Source organism: Penaeus vannamei, chromosome 9, assembly GCF_042767895.1.
Source record: "Penaeus vannamei isolate JL-2024 chromosome 9, ASM4276789v1, whole genome shotgun sequence".
Lineage (NCBI taxonomy): Eukaryota > Metazoa > Arthropoda > Malacostraca > Decapoda > Penaeidae > Penaeus > Penaeus vannamei.
The window spans coordinates 25,306,528-25,314,027 of NC_091557.1; the positions used below are offsets into that span (position 1 = coordinate 25,306,528).

Sequence of the window (7,500 nt, forward strand, 5' to 3'; positions counted from 1 at the left end):
TGAGGTGAGAAGAGGGGAGGAGGTGGAAGGAAAGATACAAGGGAGGGAGGAAGAGGGGAGGTGGAAAGGAAGGAGAGAGAGGATGAGGAGAGGGAGAAGGAGAGAGAGGATGAGGAGAGGAGAAGGAGAGAGAGATGCGAGGGAATGAGGAAGAGGGCAAAGAGGGTGAGGGGAAGGCTTGAGGGCGAGGGGAGAGGGATAGCGGGATAAAGGGCGAAGAGATGGGAGGAGAGAAGAGAGACAAGATAGAAAAGAAGGTAGGGAACAAAAAAAAAAAAAAAGAAAGAAAAGAAAAAGAGACGAAGGAGGAAGAAAAGAGGAAGTAAAGAAGAAAGGAGGGAGGGGAGAGAGGACGAGAATGAGAAGTAGAGGGGTGTGGGGTGGGATCCTAGAGGTAGGGTTGGGGGCGCGCGGGTGAGAAGTAATTCAAGGAGGGACTGAAGGAGGCTGAGTGAATGGGCGTAAAGAGGTGTTGATTGTTGTTGTTAGAGGGAGAGAAAGAGTGGGAAAGGAGGAAGAGAGAGAGAGAGGGTGGAGGAGAGAGAGAGGCGGAGAGAGGGAGGCAGTGAGAAAGAGAGAGAGAGGATGGAGGAGAGAGAGAGGCGGAGAGAGGGAGGCAGTGAGAAAGAGAGAGAGAGAGGGTGGAGGAGAGAGAGAGGCGGAGAGAGGGAGGCAGTGAGAAAGAGAAGAGAGATAGAGATAGAGAGAGAGAGAGAGAGAGAGAGAGAGAGAGAGAGAGAGAGAGAGAGAGAGAGAGAGAGAGAGAGAGAGAGAGAGAGACGTAAAGTGAGTAGATAAAGAAAAGGAAAGGGAGAAAACCTAAACCGGAAAAGAAAGAGAGAAAAAAAGGTCTTCTTTACCCTATCCTCTTCTTCTCCTCTTTTCCAATAACTTTCTTCCCAGGTTCGCCTAGAAGTCTGCATTGGCCACGGGGAGCCACAGCAGCCAAGCCTCCGTGCCCGCCCCCCCTGGCGCCGTCGATCGCCACTAACTTGCGGGAGAGCGTCCATCAGCTGACCATCGTGTTACAGCCCAAATGAGGGTAATGTGTTGCCTTTTCCTTCATATTTCCCCCTTCTTTTCTTGTCCTTATTTGTGCTTGTTTCTTTTCTCCTCCTACCCTTTCTTCCCTTCATCCTTCTTATCTCTCCTGCTTCCCCAACTTCATTCTTACCCCTTCCTATTATCTTTTCCTCCCTCCCTCTACCTTTTACCCCGTCCCCTCCTCCTCGTCCCTCCCACCTCCCTTCCCCCGTCCGCTTGTCCCCTTCCTACTCTCTCCTCCTCCCCTCTCTCCCTCCTTCCTTCCCTCTCACCACCTACCTCCTTTCTCTCCCTCCCTCTCACCCCCTACCTACCCCTTCCTCCTCCCTTTCCCTTCCATCCATCCCCCTACCCTTCCCCCATCCCCTCCTCCCTCTCCCTCCCTTCCTCCCCTCTCTACCTGTTCCGTTTCCCCTCAAGATCCCCTCAGCTCCCCTCTATTTCCCCTTATGAAGTCTGGGGTCGTGTTTGGGAAGTGATTTGACCAATATAACAGGAAAGCTCCAAGCAGCACTCGTAGTGGCCCGGATTATGAGAGATGGTGGCCTCGTGTGTGTATATAGTGTGTGCTTATCTCTCTCTCTCTCTGTCTGCCTCTTCTCTCTCTCTCTCTGTCTGCCTCTTCTCTCTCTCTGTCTGTCTGCCTCTTCTCTCTCTCTCTCTGTCTGTCTGCCTCTTCTCTCTCTCTTTCTGTCTGCCTCTTCTCTCTCTCTCTCTGTCTGCCTCTTCTCTCTCTCTCTCTGTCTGCCTCTTCTCTCTCTCCCTCTCTATCTATCTGCCTCTTCTCTCTCTATCTCTGTCTGCCTCTTCTCTCTCTCTCCCTCTCTCTCTCTCTATGTGTGTGTGGTGTGTGTGACTGCCTCTTCTCTCTCTCTCTTTCTCTCTTTTTCTTTGTCTACCTCTTCTCTCTCTTCCTCTCTCCCTGTTTCTCCCTATCTTGCTCCCTTTCTTCCTCCCCCCACCTCTTCCTCCCTCATTTTTCTCTCTCTTCCTCCGCCTCTCCCCCCTCTCTTTTTTCTTGTCTCTATCCCCATCTTTCTCTTTCTTTCTGTCTATATACCTGTCTCTCAGAGTCTCTCTCTGTCAGTCTATGTATCTTTTTATCGAGCCATCTATCTATCTATCAATGTGTATGCATATATGGCATAATTATATGTCATCTGAATATATGCGTATATGAATGCAAATATCATTCAAATCAATATATGCTTTTAGTATGCATGCAATGCCTTTATTTTGCAATACATTTAAACATATGAGCGTATATGGCTGTGTGAATGCATGAACTCACCCCGAGTGCATGCAGTATATGCGAACATCCATTCTCGCACACTGGTTCAACCCGGGCATCATTTTGTGCACAGGTATTGTTCAACATGCATGCAACAACAAAGGCAGGCGGGGGCATTCACTTGCATATACACGTCATATCGCAATCTCCGTTGATTTATGTCATGCATCTATATAATCGCATCTAATGTCACTCGCTGCAACGTTTCAACGGAGATATTAAGCTGAACAAGATGAACGATTATGGAATTACTTGATGCCGGGTAATAACAATAACGGTAATGGTATTGCTGGTACTGATGGCATTAATGGTGACTGTATTGATGATGACAATGATGACAATTATGATTATATGGAAGGCCTTGCAGATGAAATTATGATAATAGCAATGATAATGATGATGCATATGATAATAATGATAATGATAATTTTGGAAATGATGATAATAATTTTGATAATGATAATTATGATGATAATGAGAACGATCAATATGAAATGATAACGATAACGATGATGATAATATTGATGATGTTAATAATAGTGATGATAATGGTAATAAAAACAATAATAATCATAAGAATAATATTTTTGATAATAATGATAGCAAGGACGATAGTAGCAATAATAATCATCAATAATGACAATAGAAATGATAGAAAAAAGGTAATGACAATAGTATTGACAATAATAATAATGATATTAGTGTTGATGATGATAATACTAATAATATCAATGTTGATGAAGATGACAACAATGGCAATCCTAATGATGATGATAATGATATTAATGATAATGATAACAATGGCAATAACAATAATGATAATGATAACAATAATGATATTGATAATGATATCAATAATAATAATGATAATGAATATAATGATAATGGTAATGATAATGATAATTACAATAATGATACCAGTGATGATAACAACAACAACAACAGTAATGATAATAATGTTCATAACAGCAACAAGAATAACAACATCACTGATGATAATATAATGAAAGTAATGATAATGCTAATCATAATGATATTAATAATTAATACTAATGATATCATTAGTAAAGAATTGTAATGATAGTAATGATAATCATGATTATTGTAATGCTAATAGTAATAGTAGCAACAAAATATACAATGATACTAGTAACAATTATAATGAAATCTATTCTTATTCCTTCTGTTATTGATATCTTATAATGACTTACCTACCGTGAATAATCATCTTAATACAACTACTGCTTTTTCTTCAAGAAATGATAATAATGATCATAAGAAGTAAAGAAGAAGTAAAAGAAAGAATGGCCGGAGAATAATGAAGAGAAACAATTCCTTCCTTTCGTGTCAGGTGCCGTTCGTGTGTCTGTTATAAGTCACCTTCCTGTATCTGTTATGTTACCCCGCCCCCCATTTCCTGTAACCACGCCCCCGTGCCCCCCTTTCCTGTAACCACGGCCCTCATTGCCCCCCCCCTCTTTCCCGTAACCACGCCTCACTGCCCCCCCCCTCCTGTAACCACGCTCCTGTCCCCCCATCCTGTAACCATGCCTCCTTGCCCCCCTCTCCTGTAACCACGCCTCCCTGGCCCCACCCCTCCTGTAACCACGCCCCTTGCCCCATCCCCCTTCTTCAAAAATACACGTATTTCTGACGAAGATATATGCGAAACCGTTCAAATACATCTCTTGTACTGCGAAGATATCAATTCTCATTCATACATTTGTCACGGTGAATACGGTGCATTTTGTCCCCTTCCTGCAACGCTGACCCTACTCATTCCCCATCTGGAACTGTCTTCATTTCCTTTTTTTTCCTTGTAATCCTACTTGTCCACACACCTTCCCTAATCCCCTCCTATGCAGTACATTCCTCCTCCTCTACTTCTTTCTTTCCCTCCTTTCTCTCCTTCCCCGAATTTTGTTTCCCCTCTCATCCTCCGCTCTCTCTTTCCCACGCCTCTGCCCCCCGAACCAATTTCCTCCTCATTTTCCCTCTCCTCCTCCCCTACCTCATTTCCTCCCCCTTCTCTTCTCCCTCTTTTCCCTTCTCCTCCTCCTCCTCCACTTCTGAGCCCCCTACACTTCCTCCTCCTTCTTCTCCTCCTCCTCCCTCACCCTTCTCCGCCTATGTCTCTCCCCCAACTTCTTCCACCTCCTCTCCCCTAATACCTCCCCCCTTTCCTCCCCTTGTCCTCCTCCCCCTCCCCCCCCCCTCCCCATCCCTGTCAAGTAATGTCAAAGTCATGCCAGGCCGACGTGTCCTTTCCCTGTCACGCAAAGACCACGTTAACATATTAAGACGCGGTCGCTGCGTGCTCGCTGTCTCTTTCTTTTACTATTTCTTCCGTGTTTTTTTAATCTATTTGTTTCTGTTTGATTATTGTCTTTATTTATGTTTTTCTTAGGTTTCATCTCCTTTCTTTCTGGTGCTTTGTCTGTCTGTCTAGATGTCTCTTTCTGTTGTTGTTTCTTTTCTTATTTGTCGTCAATTTTTTCTGTCTTAGTATGTCTGCTTCTTTCTGTTATTCTGTATTCATTACTTATTTTCAATTGTTTTTCTTTTATTCCATTTCTATTTCCTATTTTAAAAACGTTTTTATATGTTTCTTTGTAAATGTGTGTTTGTGCTCATTTGTATGCTTGTCTCGTGTTTTTTTTCATTGATGTCTTACTTATACAGATTGATTTGGGTCATCGGATTCTATTACATATTTTTCACATTCTCTCTCTCTCTCTTTCTTTGTCCTTCTCCCTCTCTTTCATTAAATGGAAGAAGAAAAATAGAAGAAGAAACAAACAAACAAAAAAATACCCCCCAAAAAACAGAGAACTAGTAGTAGCAGAAGAAGAAGAAGAAGAAGAAGAAGAAAAAGAAGAAGAAGAAAAAAATCACAGGAAATGAAGCGAATAAAAAAAAAAAAAAAAAAAACTACCAGTTCTCCCTAAACATCCGTTTTCTTCCAGGCTTCCTCCCGTCCAGCGCAGCGTTCGGCGACCATTAATCACCACAGCAGCCTCCACTCCTTCTCCGGCCATGAATATTTCGCTGTAAATGTTTCCTCGTAAGCGATCCAGTGTCGGAAGGTCAACAACTTAGAGCGAGGGGGAAGGGAGAATGGGAAAATTGGGGTGAAGGGGGTTGGGGGAGGGAGAAAGAGGGAGGGGGAGGAAGGAGAGAGATAGGTAAGGTTGGGGAGGGAGAAAGATAGGTAAGGTGGGGGGGGGGAGGGAGGAAGGAGAGAGATAGGTAAGGTGGGGGATAGAGAAAGAGGGAGGGGAGGAAAAAGAAAGATAGGTAAGGTGGGGGAGAGGGAGAAAGAGGGAGAGGAAGAAGGAGAAATATAGGTAAGGTGGGGGGAGAGGGAGAAAGAAGGAAGGAGTAGGGGAAGAGGGGGGCATTGGGTGGAAGAGAATGGGGGAAAGGGTAGAGATGGGGAAGAGGGAGAAGGGGAAAGGAGGGAGAATAAGTGAAGGAATAAGAGGAAAGGGAGGTAGGGAGGAGGGGAAGGGAAAAGAAAAGAGGGAGTGGGGGAGGGAAAGGTGAATGGGTGAAATGGGAAGAACGAAATGGGGAAATAGGAGAGTTGGGAAAGAAGTGGAAACAGATAGAGACGATAACGGGACAAAGAAGAAAGAAGAGGTAAATGTATCAAGGTTAATGTATCAAGTCTATATTATGCTTTAATGATTGTTTTTCTTTGTATTCAGTAACGGAAATTATGATTATACAAAAATGCAAAAAAGAAAATAAAGATGGATAGCGAGATAAGTGGATTGGGAAGCCGATATATCAATAAGAAAAATAAGATACATTAATCTCCATCAAAATTCTTCTTGTCTGTATCCCCTCTCGCCCTGCCCTCCCCCCTCCACTTCCCTACCTTCCTCCCTCTCCCCCTCCACCACTCTTCCCTCTCTTCTCCACTCTCCCCCGCCTCCTCCCTCCCTCCCTCCCTCTCCCCCTCCACCACTCTTCCCTCCCTCCCTCTCCCCCTCCACCACTCTTACCTCCCTCCCTCCCTCTCCCTCGATCCTTTTTACTTTCTTTCAACCCTTCCCCTTCTCTGGCCCTTGCTCCCTATTACCCCACTGCTCCTTCTTACCTTCTCATCTTCATTCACCTCCATTCCCTCTTCCTTCTATCTGCACCCCCCCCAGTCACATATATTCTTTCTCTCTTTCCCCTACACATTCTCCCTTTCCCGTTCCTCCCTTTTCAGTCCCCATTTCCCTTCTTTCTCCATTCCCCTATCGCTCCATCTACCCGCATCACATCCCATCCCCTCCCTCCTCCACGCCTCATCATCATCCTTCTCTTATTCTCCCTTCCATCTCTTCCTTCCCCATTACCTCACCCCTACCCACCCCTTCTGCCCTCTACCCCATGACCTTATCCTCCCTTTCACCCCTTCCCCCCATCCCCTCACCCCTTCCCCATCCCCCCTCTCTTCTCCCCGTCCCCACCTCCCCTCACTTTTCCCCCACGACTTCCCCCTCCCCACCTTCCCTCCCTTCTCCCCCATGACCTCCCCCTCCCCACCTCCCCTCCCTTCTCCCCCATGACCTCCCCCTCCCCATGACCCCTCCTCTCGCCCCCCTCCCGTCGTCTGCGTGAGTGAACCGTGTCTCTTCATTTGCATCTTGTCTACATCACAATGAAGCACAAGTCTGACTGGCAGCATCTTGAGGGCTTCATCTGAGGGGATCTTAGCATGAGGAGGAAAAGGGGAAGGATGCTCGGCTAAATAGGATGGGAGAGGGAAGGGTAGGGGAGGGGAGAGGAAGGGAGTGGTGGGGAGAGGAGGGGAGGGGAGAGGAGAGAAGGGGAGGGAAGGGGATGGGAGAGGAGGGGAAGGGAGGGGAGAACGATGATAGGGGGGGAGGGGAGGGTATTGGAGAGGGGTGAGGGGAGGAGAGGGGAAGGGAGGTCAAGAGAGAGGAAATCACTAATTTCTGATTTTTACATTGTAATCTTTTTTTTCTGTCCATGCATTATTCATCAACCTTTACTGTTATTCCATTAATCTTTATATATGGAAATATTCATGACTTTTTTATCGCCATCATTATTGTCGTGATATTGATGCTGATGATAGGGCCACTTATAAAGATATGATAATGACTAAGATGAAGATAAACTGTGATAATGTTGACAATGATAAT

At 45.3% G+C, this 7,500-nt stretch overlaps 1 protein-coding gene across 1 annotated transcript in view; it reads left to right on the forward strand.

Annotated features, from left to right (window-relative positions):
- LOC138862562 (uncharacterized) overlaps positions 1-7,500 on the forward strand; it is a 35,778-nt gene that overhangs the window by 5,521 nt on the left and 22,757 nt on the right. The gene's annotated exons all lie outside the window — the stretch shown is intronic.